This window comes from Microcebus murinus, chromosome 17 (genome assembly GCF_040939455.1).
Source record: "Microcebus murinus isolate Inina chromosome 17, M.murinus_Inina_mat1.0, whole genome shotgun sequence".
Taxonomy (NCBI): Eukaryota; Metazoa; Chordata; class Mammalia; order Primates; family Cheirogaleidae; genus Microcebus; species Microcebus murinus.
This window is the reverse complement of record NC_134120.1, coordinates 35,159,623-35,183,674: the sequence shown is the minus strand read 5'-3', so window position 1 is coordinate 35,183,674 and position 24,052 is coordinate 35,159,623. Positions and strand designations below refer to the sequence as shown.

Here is a 24,052-nt window from a genome sequence, read left to right as displayed (position 1 = left end):
TCATCACTGTGTTGCAGAGAGTTCTTACATGTATAATGAATATGAGTGGCTAATATCCTTTGAAAACATTATTCATCTCTGATGAACAGCGCAAAATGTTAATGTCTTTCTGCCTCTTGTAAGCCAAAATTTTTGGCTTATATCAGGTAGTCCTTCCTAATGTCTAACCTGGCAAAAGCATACTGTGGTGGCTTCAATAAAAAAAGAATACCTGTTCACTATTATTTACATGCAGGTAGGCTTTCAAATGCTTAAGTGCCTCTCTCACAGGCTTCTATTCCACTTCCCTTTCTTTTATTGTTCAACACCGCACCTTCTCCAGTTTCCTCTCTTTCACATGTCACTGTGAGTCTCTGTGCAGAATGCAATGGCCTGATGAAGAACTGACCAGTGTGACGTGTGGAGCAACGATAATGCCTCCCAGATTGACCCCAGGAGACCTCTGAAATATCAGATGGATGGTCCTTGCTGGCAGAGTATTTGCCACCACACACACCCAGAAAGGTCCAAAATGCCTGATATCCTTATATTATAGGACCATTTATATAAGATTTGTTTAACTACTGATGGACCTTTTGCATTTAAGTATATGGAATGAAATTCCAAATATTAGTTTTTTATTTGTCTCAGTTGATTCAAACATTTTCCTCAACAGTCATATATTTCTTTAGTATTCTTTTTCTATTCCCGTCTTCTTGGTAATTTATCAGGAAGTCCTTCCTAATGTCTAGTGTGTTTTCTTGAGCCACATATGTTTCTCTTTTTCTTTCCCCCCAAATCATCTTATATTCTTTTAAAATTGTTTTTCCATAATAATTTATTCACCTATAGTCTTGCTATAGTTTTTTTTCTAACTCGCTTCATTTTCTAATACCTTTATTTTTATCATAGTGTCATCAATAATTAACTTTGAGTGTCTACAAGGTGCATGACATTGCATTTGCTTCCCAATCCTCTCCTCCATTATCTATGATATATAGACACATATTATTTGATAGGCAGTTCCAGTCCACCCTCCCCTTGCCCATTGACTACTTAATTACTTGTTCTTTCCCAAGGGAACATTACAAAGGAAGGAAGGAAGAAACTCAGTAGCTTCTATCTCTCCTACATCTCATCTTGGCCACTAAATATGCTCTTAGGATACATCAGGCATTAGAGCTTTAGAATATGTGCTGTGCTGATGTATTCCAAGTCCCTGGACACAAAGTAAAAGAATCTGAAAAAATACACCTAATATCCCAGCAACAAATGCTTTCCAAGTTTGGGAAACACTGAATGGGTGATCGTTTTTCCCCATAAACATTCTGCCTATGCTGACTTAATTAAATTACCTTCTCTATCTACTCTCAAGTCAGTTGATTATATCCTTTCTCATGTATTGTTCTATCTACAGTTACATTTCCTTGATCCATATTCTTATCTCCCCATCTAGACTATAGGCCATTTATATTTCTTCGACCACATCTGGTACAGTAAGTGTTTTTAGAAGGTACTTAATTAAAATTTATTGAATTAGACTAAGTTACCTCATTTTAGAATAAGCCACATAGAAGAAACCAGGAAACAATGATCTCTAGTACTGTGTATTCTGACTAAGAAAATGAATTCTTTTAACAGTGAGGTCTCAGGAATCTGCCTGTTTCCTTGATTTTCACAAGTAGAATTGGTTTTCAGAAATGTCCTTTCCTTTCCCTTCTAGCTGAAAAAGAATATATGCTGTCAAATGGAGACAGCATCATGGTTTTGTGAAAACACCTGAGTTTACAGGATATGGGATTGTCACAGAGGGTGACCACACAGGTATTTCAGTTACCTGACAGTCTGCCACTCAAGTCACTAGATCTTCTGCTCTCTTAACAGACTGCAAAGCCATAAAAGAACTCAGAGGCCATAAAAGAGCTCTGATCATTTTATATCAGTTCCAGCTCATTGACTTTATGAGCATCCTGACCCCTGAACTCTCTTGGAATCTTTCCATTTTGCTCTCCACAGAACAGATTTTTATCTGGGAGAATATTTACTTCTCAGTATGTTTTCTGTTTTGCCATAAGTGGAAGGTGGCTTTGGAGATACTGCCATGTGGATTGTCCCTGACAAAAAATCAAACAAAGACAGCATCACCCACCTCAAAGTAACTCCTATTCCTGAGTTAGACACCAGAGCACATCCATGGAGTTTCAAAGATGGCATCAAACTGGAACTGAGAGGCAGGCCCTTGAGAGAGGGATCGACATTTAGAGTCATGTGGTCAAATTACAAGAAACAAAGTAAATTCATGAAGAATCCTGTTTCTGTTCTAGCACAAGAATAATTCATAATGGGACTTTAAGCAAGTTATTTCACCTCAATAAGCCTCAGTTTCCTCACCAATAAAATCAATAAAACGAAGTATTAGACTAAATTACTGTGATGGATCCTGCCAATTCTTAAATTCTGTGCTTAGATTGTCTAACTTAAACTTGGTAATCTTCCCCTGCTTCCAGGAATCTATTCTAAGGAAATAACCCAAAGTATAACAAAAAATTTATATACAAAGACATATTGCTTATAATAGGAAACCTGGAAAAGACTAGATATATATTAACAATAAGGGATTATTAAATAAATTCTGATACACATAAATAGTACAATTTTATACAACTACTAAAAAATATTTTCAAAGAACATATAATAAATACCCCACTATGCTTATCATACATATCTTTCATGAAATGAAAAAGAAATATTTAAAATTATCCAGGATTTTTAATATATAAAGAAATACATCAAAATGTTGATATTGGTTATTTCTGATAGTTGAATTATAAACATTTTTAATGTTATTTCCTAAATCTCTGCTGTATTTTTCAATTTCTCTATAATAGACATGTAATATTATCTTTTGGTAAGAAAATGGACAGAAAGTACAACTTTTGATTATTAAGTTTAAAAGCCAAATATATTTTTCACTAAGGATAAATCTAAAATATAACTATATAATTATGAATTGTGAAGAAGTGAAAAAATATAAAAATAGAGGTTTGGGAATAAATTTCTATAAATGATAGGACAAAATGATTCAGGGTTCACAATAGGTTATCTGTAGGATATGTAGCTATCAATTTCATAGTGTTATTTAAAAACATATTTTCTGTGATGTGTCTACAGTAGGAAAACATAAAGAAATCCTTATTATTTATAGCCCCATTATTACAATTCAAAAGAAAAGTGCATATTTTGAAACATCTTAAGGGTAAAATAGAACATCTTGATACTGAGTTATATAAATTGAGAGGGCTTGCAACAGCCTTGTTCTTTCATAAGAAATTTTTATGAATAGAATAGATACTAATCCGATTAATATTTTTTAGGTCAGCTGCTCAAAGTCGCCTAAGAAACTACATGCTTGCAAAAATTGTTCAGTAGATAATGTAGATCACAATCTTTTTGTGTTGCTGTTAACAAGCTTTTTTATTTAATTTAAACCAGTGCCCTAACAATAAAATGTGATGTGAAAAGTTGCATTTGCAGAGGCTCAAATTGTTTTGCTTATTTTAATTTCATTAACATTGGCAGCCAGTGTTTTCTGTAGCCATGCTGCTTAATTTAAGCTAGTGACCTCTGAGCCCATTTTGTTACCTTGTGTTTGTGGGAAATTTGGTACTCTCAGATATGAAGAGAGGGCAGTGAAGCCAATAACCTCTAAGCTCCCTCCTACTTCTATCAGACCAAGGCCTGGCAAATTGACTTCCTGGGGTACGTTCTGAAGCATTATCACCTGTGATGCAAATATTGTTTGTTTCTGGGTGATTGGATTCTTCATGTGAAATTAAATGGATCACACAAGCCTAGATTATATTACATATTTTGTTCACATTGAGAGGGGAGTTAATAGTATACTAACATTTGCAAAAGGGGAGGTAAAACATTCCGAAACAAAATATACTGACATCATATTCTCTAATGGTTAAAGAAAGAATCAAACAAGTTGCTGTAACATCTGACAAAGGATGCACCTTATGTTGCAAATCATATCAAATGCTCTAAGAGCAGTATACATTAACTAGATAAATGATAGGCTCTTGAATTTACAAAATGAGGAGCAATTAGACTATGTAATGGTCACATAACCATTAAATGTGGAGAAAAACTGTACAAGGTAAACACTCCCAACAAAATGAATGCAAGCGGTCAAAGAGTCGCTCTTCAGCCAGCCACACATGAGAATAGTTATGAATTATTCAAATTGGGGTTCTATTAGTCTCTCCTTCCTCGGCTGTTCTGAAGAGGATTAGGGAGGGCTAATTTTCCAGTGTGACTGCACCGTGCCTTTTTGCCTGCTCTGCCTCACACGTTTTGTGAGATTGTAGCCTCATGAGTCACCACACTTAAGGATTTTTCAGGGTTGTAGCAGTGCCAAAACTATTTTAATCAACTCAACTGACTTGTTGTAGTGCTTTTGTTTTCTTTTCTTTCTTCCCCTTCTTCTTCTTCCTCCTCTTCTTCCTCTTCCTCTTTTCCTTTTCCTCCTCCTCTTTCCTCCTCATCTTCCTCCTCTTTTTCCTCTTCTTCTCCCTCTCCTTCTTCTTCTAATGATAGAGAAATCTTGCAATGAACAACATTCATTTTATTCTTTCTGATAACTTCCTGCAATAAGGGTTTATTTTCTGCCACATGCTTTTTAAACTTCTGACTGCTGCTTTGCGCTATAGTCTTTGAAGCGATTTTAATGCTAACTTTCCTATGCCTTTGGCTTTGGTGTCAGGTAATGTCCTGAATTATATGACTTTGGAAAAAAGCAGCTGAAAGTCTATATTGGTGAGCAGTTTACAGTACTTGTCACAGATCAAGGTGACCTTTTAAAGGCTATTTTAATCCAATATTGGTTAATGATTAAAAATGTAATCTATGTATATAATTTCTATTCTGAAGCCCTTTAGGATAAAGATTCTTTATACTCTATCTTAATTTGAAAAAAAATCACTAACAAATAGAATATAGCCCATTTTTTAAGGATCTAATATGAATATCTCAATGAACTGCTTTACTTAATATGTTTTTCACACATAGAGATGGAAAAAAATTGACTACCAAGTTTGACACTCTTTCCACAGTCCATTTCGTACTAGGAAAATGTGTAACTTTTGACTGATCATTTGCTCCTAGATGGTTTGTAGGTAAGAGCAAGCGGCCCTAGCTATTTGCGGGAAATGGTCCCTATTCTTATCTCAGGCTGTGCTGCTAACCAAACCCATATTAGGAAGCATATAATTGAGAGTGTATATCTTGCTGAAAATGACAGTTTTACCAGCAAAGGGAAGTCAGGGGCCAGTCAGCTTTCTCATTGTTCCTCTTGTTCAAAAAATCATAGACATGTTTACTAAATAATAAATTTAATGAGCACTTAGGACGGTTCAAGTGCAGTGCTTCTTGCTTTCCTTGGGCTATCTCATTTAATCCTTTCTCATAACTGGAGATTTTTCAGAAGAGTATACTGCAGTTTAGAGGGGCTAAATAATCTATCCAAGATCACAAAAGTAGTATGGGCGAGAGCCGGGTTTCAAACCCACATCTGCTTCACTCCAGAGTTGCTCTTCTTAAGAGCTGCTCTCCCCCGCCTCCCTTTGTGATGTGGTGTATTAAGGAAAAGCCTGTGCAGATCCCTGGAGGGTTTAACCACATCGAGGCGTGCTGTGAACACAGTCCTGGAGGAGCTGAGGTAACGCTTTCATTCCCTTCTTTATCCATTCGAGTAGCAGCCCTGCCTACTGCCAAATCTTTAGCTGGTTACTTGGTATATAGAAAGATGTATAAGGCAATCTTCCTTTTCCTAGGAGAGCCCATGTCTAAAGAGAAGAGGCACATATTTAAACAAATTATTATGAAACATGAGCTAAATTTGGGAAATAAGCAAAGCTGTGCAAGCAGCAGGGTGACAAGGCGAGGCCTGAGGGACAAAGTAGCCTCCCACTAAAGGGCCCGCTGTGGCTGGCGAACGTGCGTGGTGGGAGGAAGGACGGTGCTGACGTGAGGGGAAACTCCAGTCACCGGGGACTCCCTCAGTCTTTCCTTAAAGGACAGGTACTAAGCTGCAGGTAACGCTGAAATATTAACTGCATAGCCATTAGTTTGGGGGTCCCAGGGTTGTTCAGGTTCCGACTCCAAGACCCTTGTTCTTCATAGGGGGCTGTATTAGCACAGATCCAAATCAATGATCAATTTAAATAGAACTGAAGTCTGCTCTGTTTAAATAACGGTTAAATACACGTTTTTGAAGAAAAGAAAATGAAGAATTTTGCCTCCCACATCTAAGCCGTGATTAGAAGTTTGCTCTAAAAAAAAAAAAAAAGCACTTTGAGACTAGCCCTCCATATACTGATGTAGTGTTTTCAGCATCTGTGTTTACTGAATAATTTAATGGGTTTTTTTTTTTTTATGTTTTTAAAGGAGCTGTGGGATTGTTGCCGCCTTTGCTATTGAGTTAGTAACTGACATTTAAACATTTTAGTTGGTAGAAGTAGCAATGATCAGTATTTCAAGGGATTAGTGGCGACTTAAAAATGCATGTAGTTATTTCATTAGTTAGTTTAAATGCTTGGGAGACCTTTTATTCTTATACCTCTGCTACTCATTTTTTTTTTTTCTTGTTCATGAAGTTGAGTCAGCAAGAGAAACATATTCAAATTAGACTTGTCATACAGGGAGAAAAACTGACTTTGTCAGGGTGGGTGGAGGGGGAAAAAAGCAACTTTTTGTCAGTCTTTTGTATTTCAGCAGCTGGATTCATTGCTACCATGGCAACGGACCACATGATGAGGTGTATTAGATTGCTGTGTGTTGAGCGCAAGGGGAAGAATGAACACAGCTTTTTATTGAAGTTAAAGGTTACTTTGGAGTTTCTTCTGTTGGAAATGTGTAAGGTCAAATACTATAGTTTTCAGCATATGTAGTACTTCAGAGGAAGAATTAGGGGCATGTTGGTGCATTTAACTACAAACCAGGTAAGGTACAACTGAATCTATGAAACTGAACTCTCTTACTTCTGTTGCAGTGGCATAACTTGCTGGGTGGAATTTCACTGTCACCCCGCCCCCACCCCCATATGGGCACAGGACAAATTTCTCCTGCCCCCACGCCCCCACCCCACCTCCTCCACCCCCGGTTTCATTTGTTTTTAGTTTGAAAGTCTAAAATGTTATGAATTTTCATAGTTCTCTGGTAGTAGTGTGTATGAATGTGTATGTGTGTAAGTCAAAGAAAGAAAACTGCAGGGAAAGTAATAAGAATGCAATGATTAGTGTCTTCAGATTAGTGTAAAAGTGAGCAATGTTTCCTTGTTTGTTCTTTAGAAATGCTCGGCCTTTCTTAGAGGACACCTTATTAGTGACATAAGTCCAAAGCTACTAGCCTCTTAAACTAATTAAGCAGGAGGACAAAGTTTTCCAGCCTTTTATGTAGCGTATTTATTGTGTGAGGCTTTTTCTCCTTCTTTCATCATATTATTACCAGCCTCATCCCACATGAACAGTTCAGTTTTATCTATAATTTTTACAAGATATTTGATTTCCATCAGCATTCTCTTCTTTTAGGCATTGTGGTTGCTTGTGGGTTGGAGGATTTAAAAATAGAAGTAAATACAATATGGGTGAATGTAACATGAACCTTTTTGCTCAGAGGCTGGTAAGAACCAAATGTAAACAATTCATTGTGGCTTGGTGAAGCATCAATTCCCAGAGCCCAGAAGCCTCCTCATGTGTTGTTTACATATCGCCCTGGCAGCTTGTTTCAAAATGAGAGGCTTTCATACGCACAGAGCAAGTTAAAGGAGAAGAAAATTTCTTTATTAATAACTTATGCCCGTTCCTTGTTCATGGTTTCTACTGATGTCTGATGTTTGACTTTCTCATAAGGCATTCGGATTTACTTTAATTTTTAGCCACGGGCTAACGTATGCAACTTCTCTCCTCTTAGAACAAAGTTATCCCAGTAGCTTTTAGAGATAAAACCTCACTAAATAGTAGCAGAGCCCCACTGTTATTCTAGTATGTTCATTGTCCACCTGCAGTGTTTACATATAGGAAAATCTTTGAAAAATATATTTTTAGTGGACTAAAATCAGTTATCTGCTGTTAATTGGCACTAATTAGGACAAAAGCCAAGAAATTATCTCAAGTTTTATCATTAGTGTGCTTTCTTGTAAAAGGGAAGCTTTGATTTTGTTAAATTCATTTATGCTCTGTTATTTTCATTGCTATTTCCTTAGCCTTTCTAGTTTTCATGTGTCCTAGCCATATTCTAAGTTTGAGCAAGGAGTTATAATCATTATTCAAAACAATTTTTGCCATGGTCAAATAAAGAGAACTGTTTCCATGATAACAAATATCAAAAGCATTATAATGGCACCTGGCACTTATAAAATGCTCATGCTTGTATCTGAATTCATTCTTTTCTTTTTCTCTTTGTTGTTTGAATACAGAACAAGCTATGATCATGTCCTTCAAAGCATAAAATATTTTCACAAGTTTAAGTCATTATTTCTAGAGAATAGGGAGGTCCCCAAAATTGATGACAGATGGTACCTGGTAAAATATTGTAAAGTATGAAATTCTCAAAACTGACAATATCTGAGGTAGAAAGTGGTCTGTTTTTATTAAAAGAAAAATAAAAGAGGGAGAAAGAAAGAGAAATAGGAAGAGAGACAGAGACACAGAGACAGGACACAAGAAATAAAAAGAGAAAAGGTAAAGATAAAAGCATAAATGATCTCTTACTCAAGCTTTCTTTTTTCTCATCAGTACTGGAATGGATTAAATCTTCATATATCAAAGAAGAGAGATTAGTATAGATGTAGTGGAATTACTAAGATGTATTATCACTTCACTTTTCCATGTTTAAAAATACATGACAGGCATACATAGATCCTTTCCATCAATTGAAATGAAAAAAAAATCCCTACAGTTGAATTTGTTTTAGTTGTCATTGTGGGCTATCAGCCAGCTTAGACATTAGGGCTAGAAGTATGTAAAAACCAATATATACTCAAATTTCTGTGGTCTTTATTCACCTGACACTGGGCCATATGTACACATCCATTTCTGAAGTCATTGTAACTGAGAGACCATAAGATGGAAGCTTCTTTTATAGTGTTTTTATATTTACATTCTTAAGAAACAAAATTTCCTTCTAGTGTACTTGCTTTAAATTAGCAATTTTGACAGGATCTTTTAATTGAATAATATTTGTGTCAACCCTTGTTTAAGTCATGCTTTATTGTTAACATTGAATGGTTCATAATGTTTCTTAACATTAGCTTTAATTTCTTGAGCTCCCTAGATGCTCAGACAAATAGCTAATTATCTGACAACATTTACCTCTATTAAGGAGATAGATGTTTAACAGAGTCATGATGAAGAAGAATTGTATTAATTAATAAGTGTAGCCTCTTCTAGAAAATTAATGATTAGTTTTGAACTCTAAAACAATATTTCTAAGATAGATGAGGATCAAGCCAATGAATGATAATTCAATATCAACTAGATAATCCATTTTTAGGAGTTATGTTCTAACCTGTCATTTCATTGAAGTGGATTTTATTACTTACCACCCATTGCAATTTTTATATGAAAAGAATTGGATGTTTTTAAGAATTATTAAACTTTCAAATGAAAAAGAAAGTAATGGTACCAAGATCATGAGGATAATGATTATGACAATAATGATTAATTTGGAGAATATTATAGATTTACTTAGAAAGCTGTTGGCTCTGTATGTAGTAAAAAGCCAATGTTTTTAGAAAAAAAGTGGAAATTTCTAATGGGTAGTATGATTCTTAGAAATTAACTGGCAAATTTAATTAATTCCATTAATATCATTTGTAAATCACTAATAATAGATGTGTTTGTTCTTATCAGACCTTATTACGAAATAGATTGGCTTTGTTCAGTAAGCAATGGAGGCTTTTATCAAAAATTATTAAATTTATCAAGAATTGTACAGTGTGTAGGCCAGTATCTGAAAGGAAAAGAGTAAACTCATTTCTAGGAATGAACAATTTGTTTTATTTTTTTGTATATAAAGGAGCAATCAACTGGTTTCACTTTCATGATAATATTAGCTTGATATATTTTAGAGTGATATTATTATAATAGTCCTCTACTCTCTGGCATGCATATTATTGAATGTTCATAATTGGCACCATTTCAATATTTTTAATTATGTTTAAATAAACATAATTAAAAATATGTTTATTTAAAATAAATATAGTTTATTTTAAATTTTATTTTATGTCTAAAATGTGTTAATTTTGATTTGTTTGAGGAAAGTTTATAGTCAGAAAAATCACTTACTTCTACCTATCCCTCACATGAAAGAAAACACTAGATGGATCTGCAATTCCAGTATAAAATATCAATTCATGAAAATAGTAGAAGAAAATATAGAACTTGAGATAGAAAAGCTGGCCTTTGAAGGCAGAAAGCAAAAAGGAATGGGAATATAAAAATGTATTACTTCTGGAAAATGCTATAAGCAAAATTAAAGGACAAATAGTAAATTAGAAACACATGAAACAGTGAATTTACAACATATATGAAACATATGAAAAGTGATTACCCATTATATATAATGAGATTTCATAAATCTGTAAGAAAACGCATCTCACTAGTTATTTTTAAAATATCTGCAAATTAAATAAATTAATGCTATTTTAATACTTAGCAAATATTTTTAGAAGGCAGAAGCAAAAGAAGGAGGAAAAAGAGCAGAAGGGAGAGATAATACCTTGAGTTAGGGAGAGTGCGGATGATGGGAACTGACATACATTGCTATTGAAAACATAAATTTGCATATTTCCTTTGGTCAGCTTGGTGGTGTGTATCAAAGTCTTTAAAAATTGCTCATCCTTGGACCCAATGATTTGATTTCTAGGAATATATCCTCACAAAATAAATAGGGAAACACATTCACAGGGTTTTTCATTGTTATGTTTATAAGTATAAACAATGGCAGTCATTATAAGAAAAAAAAAAATCTTCTGAAAAATGTAACAAACACACTAGCTCGTATTTCTGCTCTAGAAGGTGTAACGCTGTAAGAAGTCATAGACATGGCTATATGCTTAATTGATTGATCCACTTCCCTACTCTTTACATGGAACATGTATAAGCAGTATGGTGTAGAAAAGGGTTTGGCTTACTTGGCCTAAGAGTCACAATGCCTTAGTTTTGCTATGAGCTAGCTCTGTAAATATAAATATGCAAATATATGACATTATTCAAATACTAATGTTAGAGAGTAGAAAAGTATATGAAGTCCTTTATCCACCTATGTGTTTTATCTTTGCAACTGATGTTGCAAATAAGAAGTCCTATATCAAGTGGGAGAAGAAGGGTACATTTTTGTAATTTCACTGAAATAAAATGCCAAACAGTAAAATCTAGAATGCCTAGGATTTGATAGATAACAATAAAATAATTTGAATAGGATATATGTCTCAATTATTACTGTTTGAAGTTTATTCAAAAGAAATTTTTTCCTCATATAAAGATGGACAGAGGGTAATTGGGCTTGAATGTAGCCTAGCACTTAGGTATAGTGGAGAGGCAGTGCAGTTCAACAGACCTTTCTGTGATGCTAGAAATTCTCTATCTGCACCGTCTAGTACAGTAACTACTAACCATGGCTGTTGAGCACTTGGAAGGTGGCTATTGCAACTGAGAAACAGGATTTCTCATTTTATTTAATGCTAAGTAGTTTAAATTTAAATAGCCACCTGTGAAGCTGTAGAATTAAGCACAACATATAGGATCTTTTATTTAATGTAGGTTTCATTTTAAGCATCTCTAATAAATTAGGACAAGAAGGTGAATATTCTTTGTGAAATTTCCCTTCCATCTACAGAAATACTGATCAGGGAAATCCTTTGATCCTGATATAAGTTCAAGATTTTCTAGGGAAGTCTTGGTCTCAAATATTCTATAGCCATGTTTGCTTAGGAATTCTGATATTCATTCATTTCCTCACTTATTAAAAAACTTACCTTGAATATCTTTGTGTCAGACATTGTACTTGACATTGAAAAGATAATGACAGTCCAGAGTCCCTAGATTCCCTGCTTCCTTGGAATGTGTTTAAGAGTCAAGTGGTGCAGAGCAGATGTTACAGAGAAAACGTGAGAAAACGCTTTGCGGAGATGGATACACTGAGATAAACCTTAAAGAAATAGTGAGCATTAAATAGAAGGCTGGGGAAGGGAGGATCTAAAGAGAGGGAACAGTATGGAAAAATCAGGGAGGGAGGAGAATCAGAAATCTTTGGAAATATAAGTTATTCATAAAGGTGTAATAAAAGTAGAATTCAGTAAGGCATTCAGAGACCAGATCATTATGGTTATCACCATCATCATCACATCATCATCATCATCATCACAACCACAGTAGCCACATAATGATCACTTGGCATTAGGGCAAGTATTTTTCATGCATTATTTAATTTTTACCAAAACCTATGAAACAAATGTCTTCGTTTATTGATGAGACAACTGCACTACCTATAATTGCACAGCTGGGGTGTCAGACTGTTAACCATGCTGAGTCTCCACTTGTGTTGAGTTCTTATCTGCTCTTAGATGGAATTTAAACTACTTTATCCTGAATACTCTGGAAAACCATATGCATTTGAAGTTAATGGCAGCAGCACAGAAAGTAGACTAGAGGTAGGCATACTGGGGAGACAGAAATGAGTCCAGAAGTTCATGTTACAATCCAGAACAAGGATAAGAGAGGTTCTGAGATAAGGGAGTGAAAGTAGAATTTGAAAAGGAGTAGATCTGAGAAGTGTTTTCTCAGTTGCCTATCTTTACAGTAAGTCAGGTAGAGAACACCTGGTTTATTTTTTTAAGTCTCGTTGAAAATTGTCAATTACTGCATGCAGCACTAGAGCAGGATTGTTGTGGCCAAGGAAACTGACCATATCTTATAATATGCAAGTTTTTCAAATAAGACCAACCTGCATAACTCATCCTGTTGGAAGCGAGTGCCACTACATCATCTTTGTTCTTGAAATGTGTGGTACATCACAATATTGTTTGGGGATGTAATGTAACTGAGGTGGGAACTTAATATATATACATATAGTTTTTACTAACAAAGTGGATACATTTATTTAATAGTTCTGTGAGAGATGATATTCCATTGCCCAAGCTCATCATGTAGAGGAATGATTCTCACACTTTAACATGCATCAGAATCATCACCAGGGTATTTCATAGATTTCTAAGCCACATCCCCAGAGTTTCTGATTCAGTAGGCCCTGGGTAGAAAATAAAAATTTACTTTTCTAACAGATTCTGAGGTAACGCTGATGAGACTGTGTTGCAGCTGGGACTATGCTTTGAGGATTAAAGTTATAAGTAATAAAAGAATCATCTATGCTTAGCTGGCTTGTGTGCTGTTGGCACTTATCAATTTAAAACAGTCAACATACATAACCTTAACATTTGTACCCCCATAATATGCTAAAATAAAATAGAAAAAAAAATTGTCAAATACTAAAAAATAAAAATAAACAGGGAAAAATGTTTTTCCATGAACTATCTTTTTAAAACTCCATTCTAGAAAGTCCATTGATCATTTCTGAAGGATGACACTGCAGAGAAAAAGGAAAGAAAGAAAAAGAAAATAAAAAAAGAATGTTCATTGAATCTGTGAGCACAATTACTATTTAATAGTAGCAGAAATTACTATTTAATGATTCATAATATGGAGAATTAAGCTAAAAATAGATTTTGCTAGAAATTCTTTATTTCCTAACAAACAATTTCATTGTTTACTAGTGTCACTAAATATCTTTAATCTTTCTCTTTAATCTATAAAGAATTTTCTAATTTGTAATACCTGATATAACTCGGTGGAGATTGGCGGCTCCAGCTGTCCTGCCAGCCTGATTTAGGGAACTTAATATTTATGATATATTTCCTTTCATTAAAATCTTAATGTTCTTCAATTTTGACAAATAGTGGTGTTTTTTTTTTCTATCCCACATACAAGAATTTTTAAAGTATATAATTAGATACATTTTGGGAGGGTCAAAAAACAGTTCCTTTTGTCATTGTAGAAGCAGTCTTCTAATTGAATTTATGACTTGGGTATATTATTATTCTCTTGTCTTTGCCCCATTTAGTTGGAATTTTTGAGGAGAGCTGTATATCCTGGTTCACTGGTGGGTTGGAACATAGTAGAAGCTGTTAATTACCTCCAACATCATAGCCCCCATTATTTTCCAAGAAGAAATTACTTTTGATATTTTCCAAAGCCTTGTGATCACTGCAGTCAGAGAAGCATGTTGGGAAAATGCGGGAAAAAAGGTGGAGAAGTTAGAGTGTGGGCTGAAAAGAGGAGAAAGGTATTGCTGGGGAGTACGGACATTAGCCTGACTGTAACGCAGGCACAAGCCAAAGTGGGCGAGGAAGAAGTAGCAGCCCTTTGTGCAATGTGCTGACCGAAACCCAGACATGCAAGGACCTAGAGAAATGCACTATGTGAGAGTTCTGTTAGTTCTCTGACTATAAATTACAGTACTTTATAACTGCCAGATATTGTTTTAAGTGCTTTCTGTTTAACTCATTTAAGTTAATTAATCCTCAGTTTAGAGAACAGTATAGGCACATGGAAATCACTGAGAAATACAAGTAGTTATTATCTATCTGTTAATCCCCATACCAACCCCATGAGCTGGGTATTTTTATCATCTTTATTTTATGGATGAAGAAATTAAGACCAGAGAAGTTAAGTCCTCTCCCAAAGAACATATGGTTAGTAAGAGAGAAAGCTGTATTTACTAAGCTCAACCACTACATCGTCACACCTAGTCTTAATCTATGTAAAGTCTGTTTATGTAAGGAGATGATACTTGGAAAGTGTTTGCAAAGTGTGTGGCATGTAGTAAACCCTTACAAATGTTAGCAATTATTATTATGTAATAATACTTAAAAGATTTTCTTGTTATTTATGTCATTCTGCATGACACCGCTCAGAAATAGTAGCACTATTTTTAGGACAGCTGTAGATTTTTCTTATGTACACTGTGAATAAAGCTTTCTTTAGGAGCCTGCCCTTATAAATCAAGGGAACTCTCTTTGTACCCAAATACTATCTGTCAGTTTGACTGGCACAATTGAAGTTTTCACCTCAAAAATGTGCCTCATTGAAATGTTCTATGTACATGTCTATATAGCTCTGACCTTCTGACAGAAAATGACTGCTGCTAATGGCACTAATGAGAGCAAATGAAATCCCCTTCCACACTTGGTATTTGAATAATATGTCAATTTGTTCATTGCCATCTTGCTAGGAATTAAATGCTCTGACATTTTTATAACCTAAGGGAGCTAGTGAGAGGTTGGCAGCCAGGAAAGGGAATCGGGCCAGAGGCTGGCCAAGGCACAGTCATAGGGCAAAGTCAAGGTCAAGTGGATGGTTCCAGGCAGAACCCAACCAGACCCTAGAGCAAAGCCAGGTACAAATTTGGGTTCTAATCTCTTTTCCCTATAATGTGGGTTAGTTGAGAGTAGGTGGGTTGTTATCCTTTGCACAGAAAGCATTTTATGGAAAATTAGTTGGCTTCAAATCTAACAGATAAGAAAGTCAACAGACGCAGAATTAAAGATACTTATACATTATAGACACAGGCAATGCAAGAACAGCACCTCTGTTGCACTAGATTTCCTGGGGAGAATGATACTGCTTGGGTTGTACATGATACGTAAGAAACAGGTCAAGCAGAGGAAGTTTGAAGACACCATGGCTCAAGATAGCACATATGTGAGGAATCTAGAGGGGTGCAGGAGACTATAGACAGAGGGGAAAAGAAGAGCCTCAAGTCTGAGTAACCAGAAGTTGCCAAGTCATCTGCATTTGCAGCACCTAGAGCTCGCTTTGTCTTTTTCTGTGACCTGAGAATTCAGAGGGTTTTAGCCAATGCTGTCACTGGGCAAGTGTGCCAGGCTGGCCACCCCAATAAGAGGACAAGGAAGAGAGAGTGGAAGCATCAGTAGACCTCTCACGACTCTGCTGATGGGGAAGGGCAGGCTCGGGGTATGGAGGTGGAGAATCTATCCCTAGAGGGTTGTCCCTAGCCATGTCGCCCCCATCTCAGGTGGCTACTTCACCATGAGATTAAATGGCGATGGTTTCTTTCAACTATTAGGGAATGTGTTGATAATGTTAGGGATTCACGAGGTCTGTAAAGTAATCTCTGCAAATGTTATGTGTGGTTTATTATCTGGAGAAGTAACAAGCTTTTATTAACCATGATAATTAGATTTGTATGGTGATTTGCTGTTTGCCAAAGATTGCGATTGCATTATATTTGACTCTTCTACAATCCTGGAAGGTAAATGACACCATCATTTCCTTTTTAAGGATGAAGAAAATCAAGCTGACTTTCTTGGAGGCACTGGGTTTGATAGCAAAGCATAAATTTTAATTTACTGGTTTACTAATGCATGCTGCTTCACTCAACACCCTCTCACCTTTAAAAGTAAAACTGTCCTCAGCTATTTACCTTTAGAAAATCTTGCTATCACAGATAAAGAGCTCTTTCATTTACTCAGATTTTTCACATTAAATCCTCTCTTTTAAAAAATACTTTTAAGGTAGTTTATGTACACAGTAGGTATTTAATAAGTGTTAACTGCTTGATTATTGTCTCTTTGTATTCCTCAGAAGTAATTATTCTGATTCTCTCACATTTGAGAAGGTTGTTTATTTTGGAGTAGAAGAGAGTAGTCAGCAATTACAATTCCCCCCATATGGGAAACTAATGTGAAAAAAAATGTGAAGCAGCTATTTTTACTTTAAGAAAATAATCTAACTTCTAACATCTAAATGAACAAATTTAAAATAGCTCAAATGGACAAAACCACTTCGAAGGCAACAAGGCAGACATTTTATATGTATGCAAAACCAAAAAAAAAGGAAATTTTTATGAGGCCCCCAACTAGTCTGCCTTCCATATCCACGCAACAACCAAACAATATGCAGTTTTATCTTACCTATGAAATGCCATGCTGTATTCCTAGGTGTGTTTTGTCTTTGCATCACACACCACCTGTATTCTTTCCAACCCTCTGTTACCCAACATTGCCCTTGAGTTTAGCTATCTTTCTTCCTACTAGAGATATAAATAATACTCTTACCCCTGTCTAATTCTCTGTCAGAACCAGGTATTCAAATCTGGGAAGGAGAGAAGAAGCTAGAGCAGATGATTGTCAGCAACAGATGATGGCTAACCTGAAGTTTTTACCGAAGCTAATCTTGCTACTTTTCAGGCTTCCTTTTGCTTATACTTTTCCTTAAAGTGTAAAAAGAAAAAAATCCCAAACTGGAATTGCAATATTTATTACCTTTAGTATTTAAAATTGTATTAAAATAACCCTTTGGGTTTAAATATTCTCTTCTGATAATAATGCTAAGATCTTGGATTCTTTTGGTTAGGTTGGGATTAGGCAAGAAAAGAATATTAACATGAAGGGAAACTCTTCTTACCCATTCTTAAATATGTTATAAAGCTATAATTATAATTAAGTTGAGATATAATTAAAGAGAATGTTAATATAGATAAAATTCTGGCATATATACAAATGCTACCATATGTATTAATATATGCTATAGGAGGTGGTATTAATCCATATCAATAGGGAAGATTATTATTATACAGTAAATGATATTGGTAAGAAAAATATCTTCATTCATACTACAAAATAAATTTCAGCTATGTCAGTATTAAATACTTACAATAAATAAAACTATCAGGATTAATAGAAAATAAAGAGGAATTTTAAAACAGCTTTATTGCCATATAATTGATAATAAACTACACTGTTTAAAGTGTATAAATTAATAGGTTTTTGACATACTATATATACCTTAAGTCATCTTTATAATCAAGAGAGTAACCATATCCATCATCCCCAAAAGCTTCCTTGAGCCCTTTGGTAATGCCCTTCATCCACCTCTCCCCATCCCCAGGCAACCACAGATCTTCTTTCAGTCTCTATAGATCACTTTGCATTTTCTAGAGTTTATATAAATGGAATCACAGAGTATATACATTTTTGGACTGGTTTCTTTCACTCAGTACAATTATTTTGTGATCCATTCATGTTGTATGTATTAATACATTCATGTTTATTACTTTATTTATTATCCGTTCATGTGTTGATGGACATTGGAGTTTTTTCCAGATTTTGACTATTATAAATAAAGCTACAAGGACCATTCATGTGAAAATCTTTAAATGAATACATATATTATCCTTCCTTTTGAGTAAATACGTAGAGGAATTTTAAATGATAGGTGAAAGGAAAAGGGTTTTATATGTATAAAAATTAAGGTTCACAATGGAAAAAGTTATATTTGACATTAACATTTTAAATTTGTGCATGTCAAAAAATGCCATTAACAAAATTGTAGTCAAAATGTATAGTCAAATGTAGTCAAAATGATAGTCAAAGAAAATATGTAAATAATAGCTAACAATGGTAAGAACTTACTACAGGCAAGACATTGAAAACTGTGATGTATCAGCCCTTACAACAGTCCTAAAAGGTAGACACTATCATCCCTGTTTAGGGCAACCCAAGGCCACAGCTTGTATACAGTTCTGTGCTGCCTCCCTGTGTGAAGAAGGGGCATATATTAATATTACATGCAGATGGTATACTTGTCAAAAAATAGTTTAATATCATCATGTCAAAAATTCTGTGAAGCATAATAGAAATAATTTCTATAATATGTATGCCTAATATACATATGTAAGATGGTAGGTCAATACCCTTAATATTAATACATAAAGAATTTGTGCAAAATATGTAGAAAAGTATTAAGACAGTGTTAAAATGGGAAGGTACATAAATAGGTAGTTCACAACTCTCCTAAAATAAAAATATATGAAAAATAATAAACTTTACTTTTAATCAAAGCAATTGAAAATAAAATCACACTGTAACACTTATTAAATATAGAATATTTTTAGATGTGCTGTTGTTGGGTCATTTGCTTTATTTTAATAGTAGTTATATGTAATGTTAGTGAAGTTAGAAACCATTTTCATATTTTATTGGTGGAAGTATAAATTAATACAATAATTCTGAAAGCAATTTGGCATATCTGTAGCATCAAAGACTTGGAAATTATTATACCCTTTGATAAAAATGTATTTTTTGAATCACCTAAAGAAATATTCTTAAATGAATATAGATATTTATGTACAGAGGGTCTTTTAATAGTATGATCTGTAGCAGTGAATACTTGGAAACGACCAAATGTCTTATAACAGGAAAATGAGTAGTTATGGTGATTCTATAGCTAGAAAATCCTGTGCAGCTACTAAAGGAATGTTTCATAAGCACTGTCATAAACTATTGATAGGAATGAGAATTACTACTAATTTTATGGAGAGAAGTTTAATAATAATTTTAATTGACTTAAAATGCTTGTGACCACTGACCTAATAATTCTACTTTTAGGAATGTCTAAAATGAAAATATTTTTACCTCAAAATTTATAAACAAGAATATTGATCACAGTATTATTTAAATATGAATTTTTAAAACAAACTAAATGCCTACAAATGGGGAACTGTTCAAATAAATTATGATACATTCACATGATGAAAGCCATTTAAAATGTCTTATAAAAATGTTCAGTGAGAGACAATATGCTTTTTATAAAATACCATCTACCCAATCCCCATCAAAATACCAATGTCATATTTCACAGATCCAGAAAAAATAATTCTATGTTTTGTTTGGAACTAGAAAAGAACCTGAATAGCCAAAGCAATCTTAAACAAAAAGAACAAAGCTGGAGGGATCACATGACCAGACTTCAAACTATACCACAAGGCTACGGCAACAAAAACAGCATGGAATTGGCACAAAAATAGAGACATAGACCAATGGAACAGAACAGAGAACCCAGATGTAAAATCAATGGGAATAATATGTAGAGGTTTGGGTTATATTCAGATTAAAATAAGTCATTTTAAAATTTCTTAAAAATGTTTGCAAAAGACAATTGTCAGTATGTTATAGAATTTAGTGTCTCAGTTAACTGAATCCATGGTTATACATTCAATAAAAATGGAGTATGTTTTATTTATAATAAAATGAACAGATGTGGAAAAAAGAGGCAAGAAGAATATGAACCAAAAAATTAATAGTATGGTTTTTATCTTCTTTTTTATAATTTTTGGAATTTTTGTATATATTAATAATAAATAATTGGGCTAAAAATGATTTTGAGAAAGGGAAAAAACAAGGCCCTTTCATTAATTTGTGAAAAGTAATATAAGAGAACAGAAGGGATATATCAGATGTCAACGACAGAAACTCATAGGTACAATACCAAACATTCTACAAAATCATCTCATTCAGTTTTCATGTAATTACATAAGGTGGATTATTATGTCCACTTTCAAATAAGGAGCTTTAAGGTAAGTAAAAATTAAGTTATTTGCTCAAGAATTAGGTAGTACATGGCAGCATGAAAATTTGAACTAAGGTTTGTCTAACTCCATCACCAAACCTCCCCTCCAAATTGTTTTGTCTTTCTTAAGCTCCTATGACTACTTCATCCTCAATCAAAGAAGAAAGACATTTTGTGTTTCTATGTGGGAGAAAAAGCAAAGGAGCAACTTAAAAAGTTATGATACCTTCCAGATTAAACATCCAGGTGACAAATTGCTGTTATCCTCCTTGAGAACACTGCTTTGAGAAAAGCTAACAAAGAGAACAGCATGTCAGAGTGTGTGCCTGAGCCAAAATGTTGGATATTTTCCATACTTTAAAAACAGGTGCAGAATTCAAATATATTAAAATAATTTCACACTCAAATTTTTAAACTTTTTTAAAGGAAGTTGGGCACATTCCCATATTTGGCATTCAAAGAGTATTTTCAGCAGCATACTAGGCACTCTCAAAGATACAAAAGTAAACACAGTCTAAATTAGGACACGAAGAAAAAGCAGAAGATAGGAAATTCAAGGTGGAAAGACATAAATGGCAACCAGAAATAATAGTCTTTGTAGATTTGGCAGTCCCCCAGCCAAAGCAGACAATTTAAAAGAAACCTAAGGTTATTTATACCTGCTGAGGATTTACTCTCCCTAGTGATTAAACCTCCGGGACACACTAGATGAGTTTAGTAGAGCTTTAAGACTTCAAGGTTTGTGTTTCCTTAACCTTGTTGTTTCTTGTCCTTGGTTCTGCATGAAAAAATTCATCTCTCCACAGTTCCAAGGAATAATTCCAAAAATAAGTGTAGGCATTTGCGTTAACCAGGACATTATGTCCCCAGTTTGCTTTCCAAAGCCTACAGGATGTACAAGTTGCTCTTGATGTCTGTCCACAGCACAACAAATTCAAGTTCTACATTTGCGCCCCAGCTGAGTGACTGTGCTTGGCAAAGGTGCACTTAGTAGATAATGCCCATGGAGAAACTGCTGGATGAACATTCATAGTGAAAAACACTAACAAAGCCTTGGGATTTATTTAGCACAATTTACTTAATTCTTCCCTCAGAAGTAAAATTCCATCCATTAGGTAATGTACGTAAAAGTGCTTTAAACTTTAAGTGTTAAAGCAGTACACAATTGCTGGGGACTCTGACAGGAGAATGGCCAGCCTATACCCTGGTCAGTCTGGAGCTAATTCCTTCTAATTATTTCACAGGTCAGAGTGTTACCTTGTGGCCCCTTGTGTCTTCTGACAAAAACTAAGGAAGCATGGCAGTGTAGGATGCATATAGACCTTGGAGTCAGATTTGGCTTCAAATATAGTGATTTCCATTCAATGCCTGGCTCTGGGACCTCTCTGAGTCCACACAGCCTCATCTGGATAACCCATTTGTCTGCTGGGACTTCCTAGCCCCTGGAGGATTCGCCTAAAGTTGGTTTGAACCAATTTGAACACTTTCCACCACTATTGGATATTCTTAGGGTTACTGTCCCCTAACCTATTACCCCCCTGACAGTATTGTCTACACATGTTGTGTTCTCTTTTCCCCCTTTATCAAACGGCAAATGGAACTCTGCCCCCTCACCAGTGTCCACCAAAGAATCCACTCACATAGGCGCATCCAGTAACTTCACTGAAGGTTTGGGGTTGGCGAAGACTGATGGGACTGGGAAGGCTCACAGCCTTGATCGTCTCTCCAGCAACCTCTATCTTACTTCTCCTTTTTTCACTGCCCACATATGTCTGCAGGTTGTTTCTTAGGAACACAAATATTTTCCCCTCTTACTATGCAGAGAAATTTAGCTCTCTTCTGTTCTTGTTCCAAACTTTCATACTCAAATGCATCAAGGAAACCAGAACAAAGGGCCTTTCCATGGCCCCCACAAAAGAGAGTTGAGGTTATATATAGAGAGAAAAGAAAAAGTTTTCCAATATCTTTTTGAGTAGTAATAATTATATCTATCTTGCTATTTCCCAAGATTTGTGTGAATTGTAGATATAAGGAATGTATAATACTTTGCACAATGTATGGTACATAGTAAGTGTATCAGGAATGATGATGATGGTAATGATGATGGTGATTCTGTATTGGGTAGCCAGTGTTTACAGTAAGGAACTGTACTAAGTATCACTTATCACAATGATAATTAATTATTTTTGTAATCATGTTTTAATGTCTGTATCCCCCACTATGAGTTCCCTGAGGGCAGGAGCTATTTCTGTCTTGTTTACCACTATGTATCACCAGTGCATCATACAGCACATGGCCCACATTTTTAATTCGTTATTGCATTAATGAGTAGGTAAATGGACAAATGGACAGTGTTAGATTTGGAGGACTTTTCTCTTTCCTTACAGTTGTAATTTTATAGAAGGAAGAAGTGACGGGGCAGGTGAGGGATGGGGAAGACACTTATGATGTTCTTAGAATGTTGTCAGTTCTCTTAGAATTTGGAAAAGATTAGCAGAGCCTCAATTTATTTATTCACTATTTCTATGCATTTTCTGCTCTCACCAACAAATTAGTCTCTTCCCTATCTGTGTTAGGTTTCTCAGTCTGATTGAAGCTGAAAGAAAAAAAAAAAAAAAGAGAATAGAATATTTGTTTGCCTGACTCCACATTGTCTCACTAACACAAACCATGCTCATTAGATTTTTCAGGCTAGTCTGGGAAAACCTATCTTACCCATAATTTATTTGAAATAGTTAGTTTTTTTTTCCCCTGATACTTTTCCATGGCAGATATTTTCTTTTTCACCTACCTTGCTGGATCACTTAATAATCTAACTTTAATGCTATAGCATTTTCTGAACAGGAGAATGTTCTCAGTGCTGTAATGAAGCTTGTAAATTAACTTTAGGAATATAACTCATACCTATACTACAAAGGCACCTGTATATGCCGATACAGTGTGATCTAAAGCAAAGACACTGGATTTGCAGTCACCCTCCTCTGTGATCTTCCTTTTCTCATCTAAAATGAAATGTCTGGGCTAAAGAAATGGATTTCAAACTAGCAAGATGTGAGAGCCAGAGTGGGCTGGGTTCTTCTTTCCTTGCCCTGCCAGAGCAACTCCCCGCTTACCTGTTTTAGGTACTTGACTCAGGTTGAGGAATTCATTTGAATAAAAAATCCATGGCCAAAATAAAAATCAGCAAGCTGGGAAAGAGACTCTTCTAATAATCACAAGCAAAAAAATTAAACCACCCAATAAATAATTTCTGAGTCTAACGTGCTATTCCTATGCTGGTAGGAGTACCAGATAAAATACAGGAGGCCCAGTTAAACTTCAATTTTAAATAAACGATGAATAACTTTTTGGTATATGTACATCCTATTCAATATTTGGAGCATACTTAGAATAAAAAATTTTTTATTTGTTAAGTCTGGCAACTTTATATGCTAGGCTCTTTAGAAGAGCATTATACACCAAGAAGAACACAAAGATATATTAAAGTTGAATTGTCTTTACTGTAGATTTCTTTTTATTATTGTTATTAGTAATTAGTATAGCTCTTAGGCTTTTGAAAAACTGAGCTCCAGGAAGTAGTAAAA

General features: G+C 34.8%; 1 protein-coding gene across 22 annotated transcripts in view; it reads left to right on the top strand.

Annotated features, from left to right (window-relative positions):
- The window catches only part of DTNA (dystrobrevin alpha), a 354,661-nt gene that overhangs the window by 175,477 nt on the left and 155,132 nt on the right, over positions 1 to 24,052 (top strand). For 7 of the 22 annotated variants that reach the window (XM_075993544.1, XM_075993537.1, XM_075993547.1 and 4 more), the window contains exon 1: positions 5,714 to 6,983. The exons of the other annotated variants lie outside the window; for them this stretch is intronic. The gene's annotated coding sequence lies outside the window, so the exon portion shown is untranslated. Of the gene's footprint in view, positions 1 to 5,713; positions 6,984 to 24,052 lie in introns of those variants that run through there. 22 annotated transcript variants of the gene reach the window in all.